Raw genomic sequence first — 15,279 nt, 5'->3', positions numbered from 1 at the left:
GAGCAATCTGGGTTTAGCATCCTGCTTGCTCAACAAATACTTTAAAGCTGCATGGTCAGTGTAAACAATAACTTTTGATCCTAACAGATATGGCCTGAATTTGTCAAATGCATACACAATAGCCAGTAATTCTTTTTCTGTAGTAGCATAATTCTTTTGTGCATCATTTAAGATCTTACTGGCATAGTAAATGACATGCAACAATTTATTCACTCTTTGGCCCAATACCACTCCTACGGCATAGTCATTGGCATCACACATTAATTCAAATGGTAATGAAAAATCAGGTGCCATCATGATAGGTGCAGTGGTCAACTTTTCTTTTAAAACATGAAATGCATGCAAACATTCATCATCAAACAGAAATTCTTGATCCTTAACTAATAACTTGCATAAGGGCTTAGCAATTTTTGAAAAATCTTTTATGAACTGCCTATAAAATCCTGCATGACCAAGAAAACTCCTCACACCTTTAACATTTACAGGTGGAGGAAGTTTCTCTATCACAGAAATTTTTGCCCTGTCCACCTCAATTCCATTCCTAGACACCTTGTGTCCAAGAACTATACCTTCTGTCACCATAAAGTGGCACTTCTCCCAGCTCAAAACCAAATTACAGTCTTGACATCTTTTCAAAACAGAATCTAAATTCCCTAGACATACATCAAAATCAGAACCAAATACAGAAAAATCATCCATAAAAATTTCAATGCATTCTTCTATCATATCAGAAAAAATGGAAAGCATGCACCTTTGAAATGTGGCAGGAGCATTGCATAAACCGAAAGGCATCCTCCGGTATGCGAATATTCCATATGGACATGTAAAAGCAGTCTTCTCCTGATCCTCTGGTGCCACAGCTATCTGATTGTACCCTGAATAACCGTCCAAGAAGCAATAGAAAGCATGTCCTGCCAACCTCTCTAGCATCTGATCCAAGAAAGAAAGTGGAAAATGATCCTTCCTGGTTGCCTTATTCAGCCTCCGGTAATCAATGCACATTCTCCAGCCAGTGATTGTCCTTGTGGGAATCAACTCATTGTTCTCATTTTTCACCACAGTCATCCCCCCTTTCTTGGGCACGGTCTGCACAGGACTCACCCAAGCACTGTCTGAAATTGGGTAAATCATCCCAGCATCAAGCAACTTCACCACCTCCTTCCTCACTACTTCCTTCATAGTGGGGTTGAGTCTCCTCTGTGGTTGCCTTACTGGTTTGACCTCTTCTTCCATCAATATTTTGTGGGTGCAAAAGGAAGGATTAATACCCTTGAGATCTGAAAACTGCCATCCAATAGCCATTTTGTTCTTCTTGAGTACCTTAATCAATTTCCCTTCTTCCTCATCAGACAACATTGCATTAATGATTGCTGGATATGTTTGATCATCCCCAAGGAACACATACTTCAAATGTGAAGGTAATTCCTTAAGTTCTACCTTAGGTGCTCCTTTTGGAATGTCCTCAATCTTCTTCTCAAGCTCTTCCACTTCTGGCTCTTCTTGGTAATCCTCTGTACCTATCTCTTCTTCTGATCTTTGTTCCTCAACTGGGAATTCTTCTTTTTTATTCACTTCTTCCACAACCTCCTGTATCACATCCAATCTAAAACAATCCTCCACATCAACAGGATGCTTGATGGTTTCAAATACATCAATTGTGACTGTTTCCTCATCCACCCTTAGCAACAACTTTCCTTGTTCAACATCTATCAAAGATCTTGCAGTTGCTAAAAAGGGTCTTCCTAACAATAAAGGACTTTCTGTATCCTCTTCCTCCATGTCAAGAATCACAAAATCCACTGGAAAAATAAACTTGTCTACCTTGACCAAGACATCTTCAACCACACCTTCAGGCCTCTTGATAGATCTATCTGCAAGATGCAGAATAAGATTGGTCTCCTTCAAAGTGTTAATTCCCAAAGCTCTACATACTGTCAACGACATCAAGTTTATACTGGCTCCCAAATCACACAATGCCTTTCCCACCTCCACATCTCCTATAGCAATAGAGATACTGAATCTTCCTGGATCTTTCATTTTTGTTGGAAGCTTCTTCTGGATTAGGGCACTACACTCTGCTGTTAGGGCCACTTAGGATTCACCAGTGTATCACTTGGAAATTTCCCTGGTGGTCTCTCTGATATCTGTCTTGATAATTTACCAATCTGGGTCTCCAAATTTCTGATTGATGCTTCCTGATTTCTGAAAGAAGTTCTGGTCTCCTGCATGAATGCAGTTGTCTCTTCCCTGAATGAAGTAGAACCCTGAATATAATCCTGAGTTGTCTTAGATAACTGAGCAAACGCTTTCTCCCATGCAGCAGGATCACTTGACTGCTCCTTCATATGTGGTGGTGGAGGATGTAATGGTGGATTCAATTGGTGGTTGGAACTACATGGCCCTTACCACAGATAGCACATACACTCTTTGTTTCCACAGAAGCTACCTTTTGTGAAGAGAGTTGCTTAATAAGGGTATCTAATTGTTGCTGCTGTTGTCTCTGTGTCTGCATCAGTTGATCATTCCTTGCCAACAAAGCATCATACCCATCCAACCTGATAATTCCTGTCCTTCTGTCAGCCACTGGAGCATTATCAAATTCTTGAGATGCTAATGACTCAAAGATATCCAAGGCTTCTTGAGGGGTCTTGGTAGTCAATGATCCACCAGCAGTGGCATGCACCAAGGTTCTAGTGTTAGTGGTCATTCCTTGCAGGAAGATTGCTGCTTGTTGCCATGCCTCAATTCCATGCTGTGGACATTTCCTCAACAAAGTCTTGAATCTCTCCCAAGCCTCATAAATAGATTCTGACTCTTTCTGCTTAAAGCTTGTAATTTCATCCTTCAACTTGGCCCTCTTGGATGCTGAGAAAAACCTTTGCAAGAACTTGGTTTGCAAATCATCCCAAGTTGTTATACTTCCTTGTGGCAATGATTGCAGCCATCTCCTTGCATCATCCGTCAGTGAATGAGTGAATAGTCTCAACAGAATTGCATCTCTTGTGACACCATTTATCTTCACAGTATCACTCAACAATAGGAAGTTCTCTATGTGCAAGTAAGGGTCCTCCGCACTGGTTCCAGCAAACTGATCCTTCTGCACCAAATGTATCAAAGCAGGCTTCAATTCAAAGTTGTTGGGCTCCACTGTTGGGCGCACAACACTCCCAATTGGAGGAACCACTGCAGGAGTCATGTACTCTCCCAGTGTCCTCTGTGGTGGTGGTGGTCTGTGATTCTCTGCCATTATATCTTCCTGATTAACCGTACTTGATTCACCAATTTCTTGCAACTGTCTCCTTTGCCTGGCTGCCCTTTTGTGCTTCCTCAATGTCCTTTCTAATTCTGGATCATACAACAACAAATTTGGATCAAGTGTACCTCGCATGTACCAGAATCAAAATTGACCAGAAATTTAACATAAACTAAAATACTGAAAATAAAAGGATTCAATCTCAGAATTCTATAGTATCAGTTAGTGTTGAAAAACAAATTCCCCGGCAACGGCGCCAAAAACTTGTTGGACGTTTAGCAAGTGCACTAGTCGTACAAGTAATAAAATGATGAGTAAAGATCGTTCCCACGAGGAATTGTGTTCAAACACCAATATACCATAGAAAACTAATTTGAATCAAATAAGAGTTTGTAAAAATCATGAATAATTTGTCACCAGAAAATTGATTTTGAGTAAATTGACACAAAGTAAATATGGATTAGGAATTAATAAAAACAACAAGTAGTCAGAAAACAACTTTCCTCCATGATAACTCATATAAAAATTGATCATATGATGAATTCCTTTCCATGTGATGTTAATCAACCTTTTACTTATCATCAAGATGTAATCCCTTACTACCTTGATAGAAACATTAATCAGAAACCCCAATCCCTTGGTGATTTCTTTCTTAATACATGCATGAAATACTAAGGTTTTAAGATTACATCAGAACTCTAGCATCAATCCCTTGAGTACTAGAATTCTGATGTTGAGATTATCAAATACAGAAGTCATATAAACATCCCTGTTCTATACTACTTCTTTGATAGAAATAATTAACTCAGAAAATCTCAAATCAGCACATGGAAAATACTTCATCATATTAATCAAATCAACATAATATTATCATGGAGTTCCATTGCATTCAGACTACAAAGACTCTACTCAGACATAACTAAGGAATAAATAAGAGAAGAAGAATCAAACTTCATTTCCATGTTGAAAGTCTTCAATCTCCAAACTATTACAAGGAAATCCTATTACAAAAACTAAGAGAATTTAGAGAGAAGTCAGACTAAGTTTAAGAGAGAGAGAGAGAGAGTTCAGATCCCCCAAGATCTCCCTCTAAGTGTCAAGGCTTTGCCTTATATAGTGTTACAATTAAAAACAGAAAACTGATGTGGGCGCTAAAACGTCCATAAGTGGCCGTTTTAGCGTCCATGCTTTACGTATGCTCAACTGCTTTTAACTGATTTCAACGCTAAAACGTTAAGGAATGACCGTTTTAGCGTCCAAACTTGGTGAATGCTCAACTAACTTTAACTGACTCCAACGCTAAAACGTTTGATTTGGACGTTTTAGCGGTGAAGACCAGAATCTTTTTCCACTTTAGGGCGCTAAAACGCATATTGCAGGCCGTTTTAGCGCCCAAGACCAGCAATTTTCCATCTTCTTAGTGTAGCAGCGCGCTAAAACGCTCTGTGTGGACGTTTTAGCGCTCATCACCAGCAAGTTTTGGCTTCTTTCTGTAACAGGGCGCTAAAACGCTCAGTGTGGACGTTTTAGCGCTCAACACTTAGGCAATTTTTCTCCTCTTGAGCTCCAGAATCTTCTTCCTTCTCCAGTTGTCTTTCAAGCTTGCTTTTCCTACAAGAATCATACAAATTTCCAATAAAGCTCTTGAACTTGTAATTGAGGACATCTTAGGACATTAACCTTGTTTTTCATCATTTAATCACACAATTTGATCCTAATTCCTGCTAAAAACCATGATGAACTAAGGGTTCATCAATGATCTTGGTGATGACCAAGCTCCATCATTCAGAAATTGTGTCCTACCATAGTGCTCTTCTGCATATGGATGAGGTAAAGTAGTCTCAGGAACTTTGAATTTGGTATTTATATGCTTTCCCTTGCTCCTCGGCTTTTCCATCTTAACTTTTGGCTTACTTTCTTGAGAAGACTCCTCATTGTGTTCTTCTTTACCTTTCTTTTCACTAATAAAGTAGACTTGATCTTCCGGTTGAGCTACGGATGAGGGGACTTCTTTGTCAAAGAATTTGAAAATTGCTTGCTCTCCGTCTACCCGTAAGATCAACTCACCTTTAAGTACATCAATCAGTGCTCCTGAAGTTTCCAAGAAGGGTCTTCCAAAAATCATAGGAATTGTGGCATATTCTTCAATGTCAAGGATGACAAAATCAACAGGAATGATGAATTTGTCTACCTTTACCAATATGTCCTCAATGATGCCATAAGCTTGCTTTGAAGAACGGTCAGCCAGTTGCACTATCGTCTTTGTGGGCTTCACTTTAGTAATTCCCAGCTTCTTCATCATGGAGAGTGGCATGACATTGATGCTAGCTCCAAGATCACATAAAACATTGTCCACTTCCACTTTGCCTATAGTGCATGGAATGCTGAAGCTCCCTGGATCCTTGACTTTGGTAGGTAACTTCTTTTGGATGATAGCATTACATTCCTCCGTCAGATTCACTATCTCACATTCCTGCAACTTACGCTTCCTTGATAATAGATCCTTCATGAACCTTGCATAGTTGGGCATGTTCTCTAAAGCTTCAGAAAAAGGAATGTTGATCTGCAACCTTCTGAATATGTCTAAAAACTTTGAATACTGCTGCTTCTGAATATCTTTCTTTAATCTCTGAGGATAAGGGATTCGAGCATATGGGGAGAAATCCAATGGCTTGTTCTATCTTTCTAGAGCTTTCTTCTTCCCCCACTTGAATAGTTTCTTTTTGGCTTTTTTAGGATTGCTTTTGTCAATTTTAATTGTCTCCTTTGCCTTTTCTTCCTTCTCTTCTTCAACTGATGCTTCTCCATCCTTCTTCTTTTCTTCGGGCTGCTCCTCTATAGGCTGAATCACTGTCCCGCTCCTAGTGGTGATAGCATCGCAATGCTCCCTTGGATTGACAATTGTGTCTTCTCTGAAAGCATTTGCACCTTGAATATAATTAGAAGTGGTCTTGCATAGCTGTGCAAAAGCTTTCTCCTACTCAGAAGTGTTACTTTGTTGTGGGCTATTAGGTTGCACTGGAAGGGGAGGATTGAGCTGATGGTTGGATTTGTAACTCAACCCTGGATGTTGATTCTGATTCTTCCACCCTTGATTGTAGTCATTCCCATACTGGTTGCTCCCTGGATCATTATGGTTCTTCTGATCATACCAGAGTCCGTTTACTTCAGCAGTCTCAGGTGCTCTCATGAATTCACAGTCTTCAGTAGCATGAGTACCTGCACATATACCACAAGTAGTTTGAGGATTATTAATAGAAGAGACTTGAGAATTAGCAAATTGCTTTGTGAGAGCATCTAATTGTACTTGTTGTTTCTTATTTAATTGTAATATTTGTTCATTCTGGGCCAATATTGCATTATAGCCATCAAGCTTCATGATCCCTGCTCTCCTGCTTGGGATGGAGCATTATTGAACTCCTGAGAGGCTAAAGATTCCAGCAATTCTAGTGCTTCCTCTGGAGTTTTTGTTTTCAAGGAGCCCCCTGCAGCAGCATTTACCAGTGTTCTTGTGTTTGGTGTCATTCCTTGGAAAAAGATTCTTGCTTTCTCCCATGCTTCAATTCCATGTTGAGGACACTTGCTGAATAATCCTTTGAATCGTTCCCAAGCCTCGTACAGAGATTCGCTTTCTTTTTGTTCAAAAGAGGTGATTTCCGCTTTGAGTCTTGCTATCTTTGAAGCCGAGAAAAATCAGGCCAGGAATTTCCTTGCTAAGTCATCCCAACTGGTTATGCTTCCTTCAGGTTAAGACTACAGCCAAGCTCTTGTATCATCCTTCAGTGAGCATGGAAATAATCTGAGCAAGATAGCGTCACCAGAAACTCCATTCACTTTTAATGTGTCACAGTAAAGTAAGAAATCTTCAAGAAGACTATAGGGGTTCTCTGCGCTTCCTCCAGCGAACTGGTCTTTTTGAATCAGTTGCAGCAGTGCCGGCTTTAATTCGAAGTTGTTAGCTTCTATGGTCGGTCTAACAATGCTCGCCGTCTGTGGAACTCGGGCTGGAGTCATATAATCTCCCAAAGTTTTGGGAGGATTCTGAATCGCATTGTTGTCAGCCATAGTTTCTTCCTTTGGTTCCGTCGAGCTTGATGATTTTGCTTCTTTTGCTTTTCTTTCTTTTGCGCTTTTTTTGAGTTTCCTGGCTGTCTTTCCTATCTCATGATCAAACTGCAAGGATTGTGGGTTAACAGTACTCGCATAAACTAAGAGGAAAAGATTATGCAAAAAAATAGAAAATGCAGAAAATAAAAAATAAAAAATTTAAAAAGAAAATAATATAATGCAAAAAATGCAGAATTATGCAGAAAAAAATAAATAAATAAGAAAATAAAAAAATAAAAATTTATAATTAAAAAAAATTAAAAAAATTTATAAAATAAAATAAAACAATAAAAATAAGAAAATAATAAAAATTTAAAAAGCAAAAAGTAATAAAAAAATTAAAAATTTAAAAATAAAAATAAAAATAAAACAAATTAAAAAAATAGAATAGAATAAAAAGTCCAATCTAGATTGCTTATAGCTTCTTCTAATGTTGAAGGACCCAATCCCCGGCAACGGCGCCAAAAACTTGTTGCGACTCGGCAAGTGCACTGGTCGTAAAGTAATAAAGTGTTCCGGAGTACGAAATCATTCCCACGAGGATCAGAATCTTCAAGCACTAGTTCGTTAACCGCGTCTTAGTTGGACAATCAAAAGTTGGGTTTGAGAATATTGTGATTTGAAGAACTTAAAATTAAAAACAAGAATTAGCATGCAATTAAGAAATTTCAGAATTAAAAAGAATGAATAAAAGATGATGTTGATGAAGAATTTAAAACAAGCTTAGTTAAGGGTCCGACTTCCCCCAATATCCTCAATATGTTATGAATTGAACAGTCAAGAATCCGTTTCTTAATTTATTTTCAATCAATTCTTTCTAAGTTAATTAGGGCTCAATTCCTTGTTACCCTAAATCTATGTGATCTTGAAAGAACTCTAGTTCCCCGATTATTCCCCAAGAAAACATGCATTAAGATCAAGAATTCCAAGATTGCATAATTGCCCTATGTCTATCCCTATATCACAAGGATTATGATAAATTATCAAATCAGGGTTCATGCACCAACATCCCTATTGTCATACAATTCCCCAAAATTATTCTATAAGGAGCAAACTCATAGAAAGCAATAAAGACAGATAATTTATTCAATGATAAAAAGAACAGGATTCGGAGACAATTTAATTCATAAACATAAAGATTCAATTGGGTTCCATCTACCCTTAACTACAGAAAAGTTTAGCCGAGCATACTGAATTCAAAAACAATAGTAAAGATAAGAGAACCCCTAGCCTCCATTTGTGTGATGTTGACTTGGTTCCTCAGTGTTCCCTCGCTCCGCAACAGGATTCCTCCTTCAGGTCTCTATGTAATTCTCTGGACTTGTGAATTGGTGTTGCTCCCAAGCTCCTTATTTATAACTACTGAAGTTGTATCCTTCATTGAATCTCCCAAGGAATCCTTATCAGATTTGTAATTGATTCTACAATTGTTTCCTCTTTGCATTTAAGATCTTGAAGATTGGTTGACAGATTTGATCTTTGAATCTTTGTTGTGATCTTCCATCATATCTTCCCATGGATTTATATCTATTCTCAATCAAGATTGATTTGTTTCCACTTTGTATTTTTGTAAACATCTGATGCACATCTTGATAAAGATATAAAATCTCTTTTGGATTTAGATTTGGCCGTGCATGGACGTTTTAGCGTGCTGTTTGTATGCTAAAACGTTCTCTTAATGCATTCTTGTCCGCCTCTGTGCGTTTTGGCGTGCTGTTGGGCGCCAAAACGTCCTTTTCGAAAGGTATCTTGTTGCTTATGGAGCGTTTTGGCACTCTGTTTGGCCACCGAAACGCTATGGTCCAGGGAGATATTGTGGTTTTCTTCATTTTGAGCATTTAAATGTGCTTCTTGGATGCCAAAACGTTCTCCTTCAGCTGGTACACACTTGAAATCTTGCTTCTTTGAGGTTTGAACTCATCTGGTTGCATTCCTTTGGCTATAAAAAGTCATAATGTGCGTCAAAAATCCTTCGAAATAAGAAATATGACCACATGTTAGCCAGATATTCAATTATTGTGACTTTATGGTGTAAAACCCTAATTTCCATGCAATTCATGATATATTTTGAGTATAATTAAGCCTAAAACCATGGTAAACCAAGGGTTTATCAGAGTTCTTACAATTTTCAATAATAAAAATTAATAAGAAGATTGTTGCAATTAAAAGTAATTCAATCAAAGAATGCATAGAGCTAAGACTAGTAAGAATTCAATAATGAAAATTGTAGCTTGGGTATACTTCACCTTCAATCCTTTTTGATTAAATTAAATTAATTTCAATAATATTTTATCTCAATTATTTCAAATAATTCATCTTCTAAATATTTAGTTGGTTAAATCCCAATGTCTTAGTGCTTTTAACCCTTTAATCCAATTAGAACTCTAATATCTTAGTAATTCCTTTCAGATTAAGCCTTAAGTGCGATGAATTTCAAAAGTTCACAATTCCTATAAGTCTATGTCTAGATCATGTAAGAATGGGTGTTTACCCTGTCAAGATTAAAATTTTAATATGCCTATTGTGAATCCTATTCCTTTTTATTCTTATATGATTGATCAAGTCATACAAAATTGCATAAAATTAATTCCAAAGTAAAACACAAACAATCTAAGATAATTTATTAAAGAAATAATTTAAACCAAACAAGAATTCACGTTGGATCCATATTCCTTACTACAAAAGGAAACTAGCTTAGCATAGTGCAAGAAACATAAATAACAGATGAAAAGAAATAAGAATCCATAATGAAAACTTGGTGAATAATCTCCAAGATGAAACTCTGACTCTTCCTTCGCATTTATCTCCAAGAATAGCCTTTTCTTTCTCTTCAAATCGTGCTCTCAGTTCCTCAAAAGTCGCTGTTGATGCCCCATTTCGCTATGTTTTTATAGAAAGGTCTATGAGCTTTTATTTTTCGACGCTGCTCGATGAATCGAGCATTTCATCAAGATAAATTGTCCAGCTCGATGAATCAAGCAAACCATCGAGATAAATATGTAAAATTGGCAATTTTGATGTCTTCTTGCCGAATAGCTCGCTCGAGCGAGAAATTTCGCGAGATGCAACGTAAAATCAATCCTTTGGTTTCTTTTTAGTTTGAATCTTGACTTCCTGCGGCTCTTTGAACCATTAATGCTCCACTATGGCTATTTTGATCTAAAACCAATACATTCTGAAGTCAGTATCTTACCAAACATGAAAACTAGAAAAGTCTTTTGCATCTAACAATATTTGCTATATCTTTAACCATTTACATCAATATTTATCATACTTTTAACCTTAATAACATAGTATGTTTTACACCTATCAAGAAAGCTGCACCATCGGAACCGTGGCATGAGAACTCGGAGATGCAGACCTTGTGCTTCGCCCTAAAATACGCGAGCCATGGCCTCAGCTGTAACGTTATACTCTATATCCCTTCCTAGTGCCTCCGCTACGGTAGCCATAAAGCAATGCCTTCCACCTATGCCCCGCAGCCAAAACCTCGGCCTGGGAGGAAGGCTCCGTACAAATTCGGCTTTGTCCTCTTCTGCATCATCACCTCGACTAAAACTCCTCAGACACATCGATTTACCTCACCTTCTGGAACCTCCCTCACTCATTTGTAGTAATACTTGTTTAAGAAATTTAAAAGGGTAGGAAGGAGGTGAGGAACTACCTACCGGAAATACCCACTCAGAAACACTCACTTAGAAACACAAAATCACACGAAACTACCCATACACATAAGAACAAATACCACTATTCCAATAACTAGAAAGGCAAAGCAAAATAGATGTCACAAAGCAAAGAACAAAAAGAGGAAAAGAAAAGTTCGCGGAGGGATACTTGCATTGAGATGGATGAAGAATATGAAACTTCTAAGGAAAGTAAGAACGAAGAGCAAGAACCTTCAAGCAACACTAGCAAAGCTTTGTGAAGAAAAGGTGATGGAAGAATTTGTGGACTTGGCAAGTATAGAAACTTAGAAGAAGAAATGCTCAGATAGGAAAACCACGACTCGAAGAAGAAATGGGAGAAATGGAAGCCAAAAGAAAAAGGCAACATACAAAGCATCAAAATGTTTGAGCACAAAGTTGAAGTGACTCAAATCGAAACGGTTGAGGGAAAAACCATCTTTTCAGAGGAGAGGGAGAAATTGAAAGGACAAATACAACAAGTTAACAAGTCATTATTATGCACGCAACGAAAAGGCGATATCCCCATATCGATGCATGTTTCGTCAATCAGAGTGAGACACATATAAAGACGCAGCCGTCACCCGGAAGATGCATAAACATAAACTCTTGACCCCAGACTCAACCCATGACCCTGGTCGCAGGGTCCCCGAACTGGGGCTGACTCTACTAAGAGAAAATCATAACCAACAACGGAATTCGGTTCTAAAAAACCCCGTATCTTAAGGACCTCAACCAATAGGTTTTAGGGGAAAAAGGGTAACCTAGGTAGAAACTTCCTATAGCAAAATCAGAATAGCCGAGTTAAAGATCGAATCGGAATGTAGATAAAAAATCAGAAGCTTTGATCGGAGATATGTCTGGGTCCAAGATACTATGAGTTTAGTAAAGAGCACGACTAGAAGCAATGAACAAAACTGCGGCATCACAGACCTCGACCAGAAAGCACATGAATTTGGAAAGTATTAATAGTCCAGGCTAAAACTTACACCCGACACTAGAAAAGCAGCTAGTAAAGACAAGACGAACCTGTGGCCACAAATACAATACTTATGCACCCCGATAGCGCGGATAACCAGACTAATAGGCAATGGGGCAACTGTTATGGGCCTATATGAGCAGTCCATATTCTAGAAGGCCCAAGAAAAGACAGCAGAGAAAGGAAACTAACATAATAAAAGAAATTTTTTTTTTGATTAGCACTAATCCTGTTATTATAGCTATGGATCTGAACTTGGCCCCACCAGAAAAGCCACTTAAGGTCCAAAATTCTACTACCTGCAGGTTAACTCTATAAATGAGAAATAAAGCCTACAGGTATGAGACATTCACTCTCTTTTTGTTATGCTATCACCGTATACGCATATCACTCCCCTTCCCTCCCCCCCTCCTCCCGTTATGTCTAGTGCACAGTGATATGCTACCCTCAAAAGAATCTCCTTTATCGATATCTAAAAGAGAGCCTTTAGATTCAAGATAAACTCACTAGTCTCTGACTAGACATATCTATCCGCCGAATAGAACAAGTATATATTTTAACAAATTCATAGTGTGTTATAAATGTACATGTATTTTATCTTAACTTTAATCGTTAATTTTTCAATCAATGGTTATGACTCATAAATTATCCTCCTAAAGATACCTCTCACTTTAAAATTCTTCATTAAGTCTCTCAAATAGAACAAATTCAATCTCTGGATCATAAGAATTTATATCAATTAAGTCCTTTAATAATAAAAAAACAACATTAATTTAATTTCTCAATCTCACCGTCCGCATATACAGAAGGATGATTTAATTTGATGTTATTTTCCATAATTGAAAGACTGAATTGATATTACGATTTTTTAGAATCTAAAGTAATATTAACCTACTTCTTAGAAACTCAAGTGGATAATAATTCTTTGTTTTTTGAAGACATGGTGGCTATGGTTTCAACTTTCTGTTTATTTCTTATATTATATACTTCATTATGTACTTTTTTAAAAAAATTATTGGAAGCCATAGTACATTATTTATACTTGTGACACTTTATTATCTATATGGCAACGTGGGTTTTAGTCATATTGCCTTTCTTTGAATAAAATAAATATAGATAGGTAGATTATTTTATTCCAATTTTAATAAGTGACCTAGTGAATCTTTTTTTTTTTTTTTTTTTGGTAATTGATCTATTGATTCTTTAATATTACGGGAGTATTGCAAATATATTCACAGTGCACATGTATGTTTCTAAATTCACTGGAAGCTTAAAATAAAGAGTTTGGCAGAGATTGAAGTATAGGATTTGGATCTTCACTGTATGCCCTCTGGATTGAGGTGGATCAGTGCCCAATTTGACTTAATGGAAATGGATTGCTTTGTATATCTATCATTTGTATGGTTTGCAAGGCTGGATACTTACACATCAATCAAGACTCAAAGACCCTTATTCTATTCTTTTCGGCATGTTCCATACAAGAAAAATAACTTTCCTCTTTGCTGCCGTCCATCATCAATTTAAATGCAACAAGTCAAATGCTAAGGACATTTAACCCTCATGATCAAAACCAATCCAATCTCTCAAACATTTCTTGATTTCTTCTTTCTTTTTCTAATTTACGTACAGTGAATTGGGCTAGAATTGATTTAGATAATGGACACAGTATGATTTGTAAATAGGAGTCCTTCAACTTTTTTGGCCTCATAGTTAATTTAATTACAGTCACACACTTTAATACAGGTAGTTATGTGGGTCTTTTTCTTTTCATATATTTGTTTAATTCGGAGATAAGATTTCATAGACTTTTAGGCCGTTGAAAGCATCATGCATAACTCAAGGATACCGATAGAAATAACAGTGCAATTCATTGTTATGATATCTATTCCAAAATGAGGCACTAGTGATGCTAAATTTTATAAAGTTGATTTGTATTCTTTCCTCAGAAAGGAATGCAATTAAAGGGGTATTTAATTTGTGTGGTTTTTGGATAATGATTCCTTTAGATGATAACAAGAATGGTCCCTTAGAGTCGAGCCAGAAAAAAAGCTAGCAGCTAGTGATGAGGTCGATTTTGTTGTCTATTTTGCGTGACCTCTGGGGTAGTGGAATATACTTAACTATGTCTTATCAGTCCCACGAAAGATAATGACACCCATGCTCAAATATCTTGGTACCTTTTTTAGATTAAATCAAAACTGGTGAAGGTAGAAACTGTGAAGGTAAAAGAACAATATTCAACCTAATTAAATTATGACCACACCATTGAAGTAAAGAATTATTTCAAACCCAAACGTTAAGCTGTTAAATGATAATCATAGTGTTATAAAGAATTAATTCAACTCAAAATAATTTTTTATATGATATCAGAGTTTTTGTGACTAAGTGGATCCTCACCACCCCCATTCTTGTAATAAATAAATAATTAAGGATGGGACAGATTCTTTTTACACTAGTGTAAGTCTTACACAACATCTCAACTTTTGATGGGTGAAAATTATTGGTTGGTATTTTTAGTGTAATTAATGATTAATTAATATTAATTAATTTGTATAATTTTCTAAATTATAACCGTTGGATGCACATAAATCAACAGTTGAGATGTGGTGTAAGACTTATTAATTTTACACCGTCCATTAAAGATTGTGTAATTTCTAGGCATAAGTAGGAGGAGCTCATGTATAGTTCACTCTTCAAATCCATAAGACTCTAGTGTGACAGGATGTATTAAAAAAATATTATATAAACCATTTATTGTGGCATTCACCCAGTAACATAAGTTTTTTGGTTGAAATGTTTCTTTATAAGTTTTATACCTTTGACACAAGAGCCCCTTTACTTGAAGTGTGAATAATGAATAGATTCATATTTAATTTTTTTATTTTTTTGTTTACTTTGTGTTGATTTTAACTTATTTTTTAATTTTATTAAAAAATGTGGACGGTGAGATTCGAATTCATAATTAGATATCATGGAATGTAACCAATTTAACTAAACAACTTTTTTCTTTTTTTTGGTGAACAAGTCAACAACTTAAATTAGTAAGTGATAATCACAATAATAATTTCATATTAATATCTATAAGACTTTGTATTATTATTTTTTTCTCTCGAGTCATGGGTTTATTATTGACAATGTCCAAATAACAACCCTGCATTAAAGAGCAGGTTCGGAAAAACTATAATAACAGCAATTAAGGTATATGTTAGTTAAGAGTTGTATCAAAAAAAGCTTTCAGTGGTTAGCTGAAATTGTTT

General features: G+C 36.6%; 2 non-coding genes across 2 annotated transcripts; both read left to right on the top strand.

Annotated features, from left to right (window-relative positions):
* The first annotated feature begins 2,744 nt into the window (after positions 1–2,744).
* On the top strand, positions 2,745–2,851 carry LOC133297286 (small nucleolar RNA R71). The gene has a single exon (XR_009749622.1). It is a non-coding gene; the product is annotated as a small nucleolar RNA R71 (small nucleolar RNA).
* A 3,964-nt stretch (positions 2,852–6,815) lies between these two features.
* LOC133297284 (small nucleolar RNA R71) lies at positions 6,816–6,922 on the top strand. The gene has a single exon (XR_009749620.1). It is a non-coding gene; the product is annotated as a small nucleolar RNA R71 (small nucleolar RNA).
* The last annotated feature ends 8,357 nt before the right edge of the window (positions 6,923–15,279 follow it).

This window comes from Gastrolobium bilobum, unplaced genomic scaffold (genome assembly GCF_033153095.1).
Source record: "Gastrolobium bilobum isolate Gb01-03AN ecotype WA unplaced genomic scaffold, APGP_CSIRO_Gbil_v1 utg15060, whole genome shotgun sequence".
NCBI classification, from domain to species: Eukaryota; Viridiplantae; Streptophyta; class Magnoliopsida; order Fabales; family Fabaceae; genus Gastrolobium; species Gastrolobium bilobum.
This window is presented reverse-complemented; position numbering and strand designations above follow the sequence as displayed.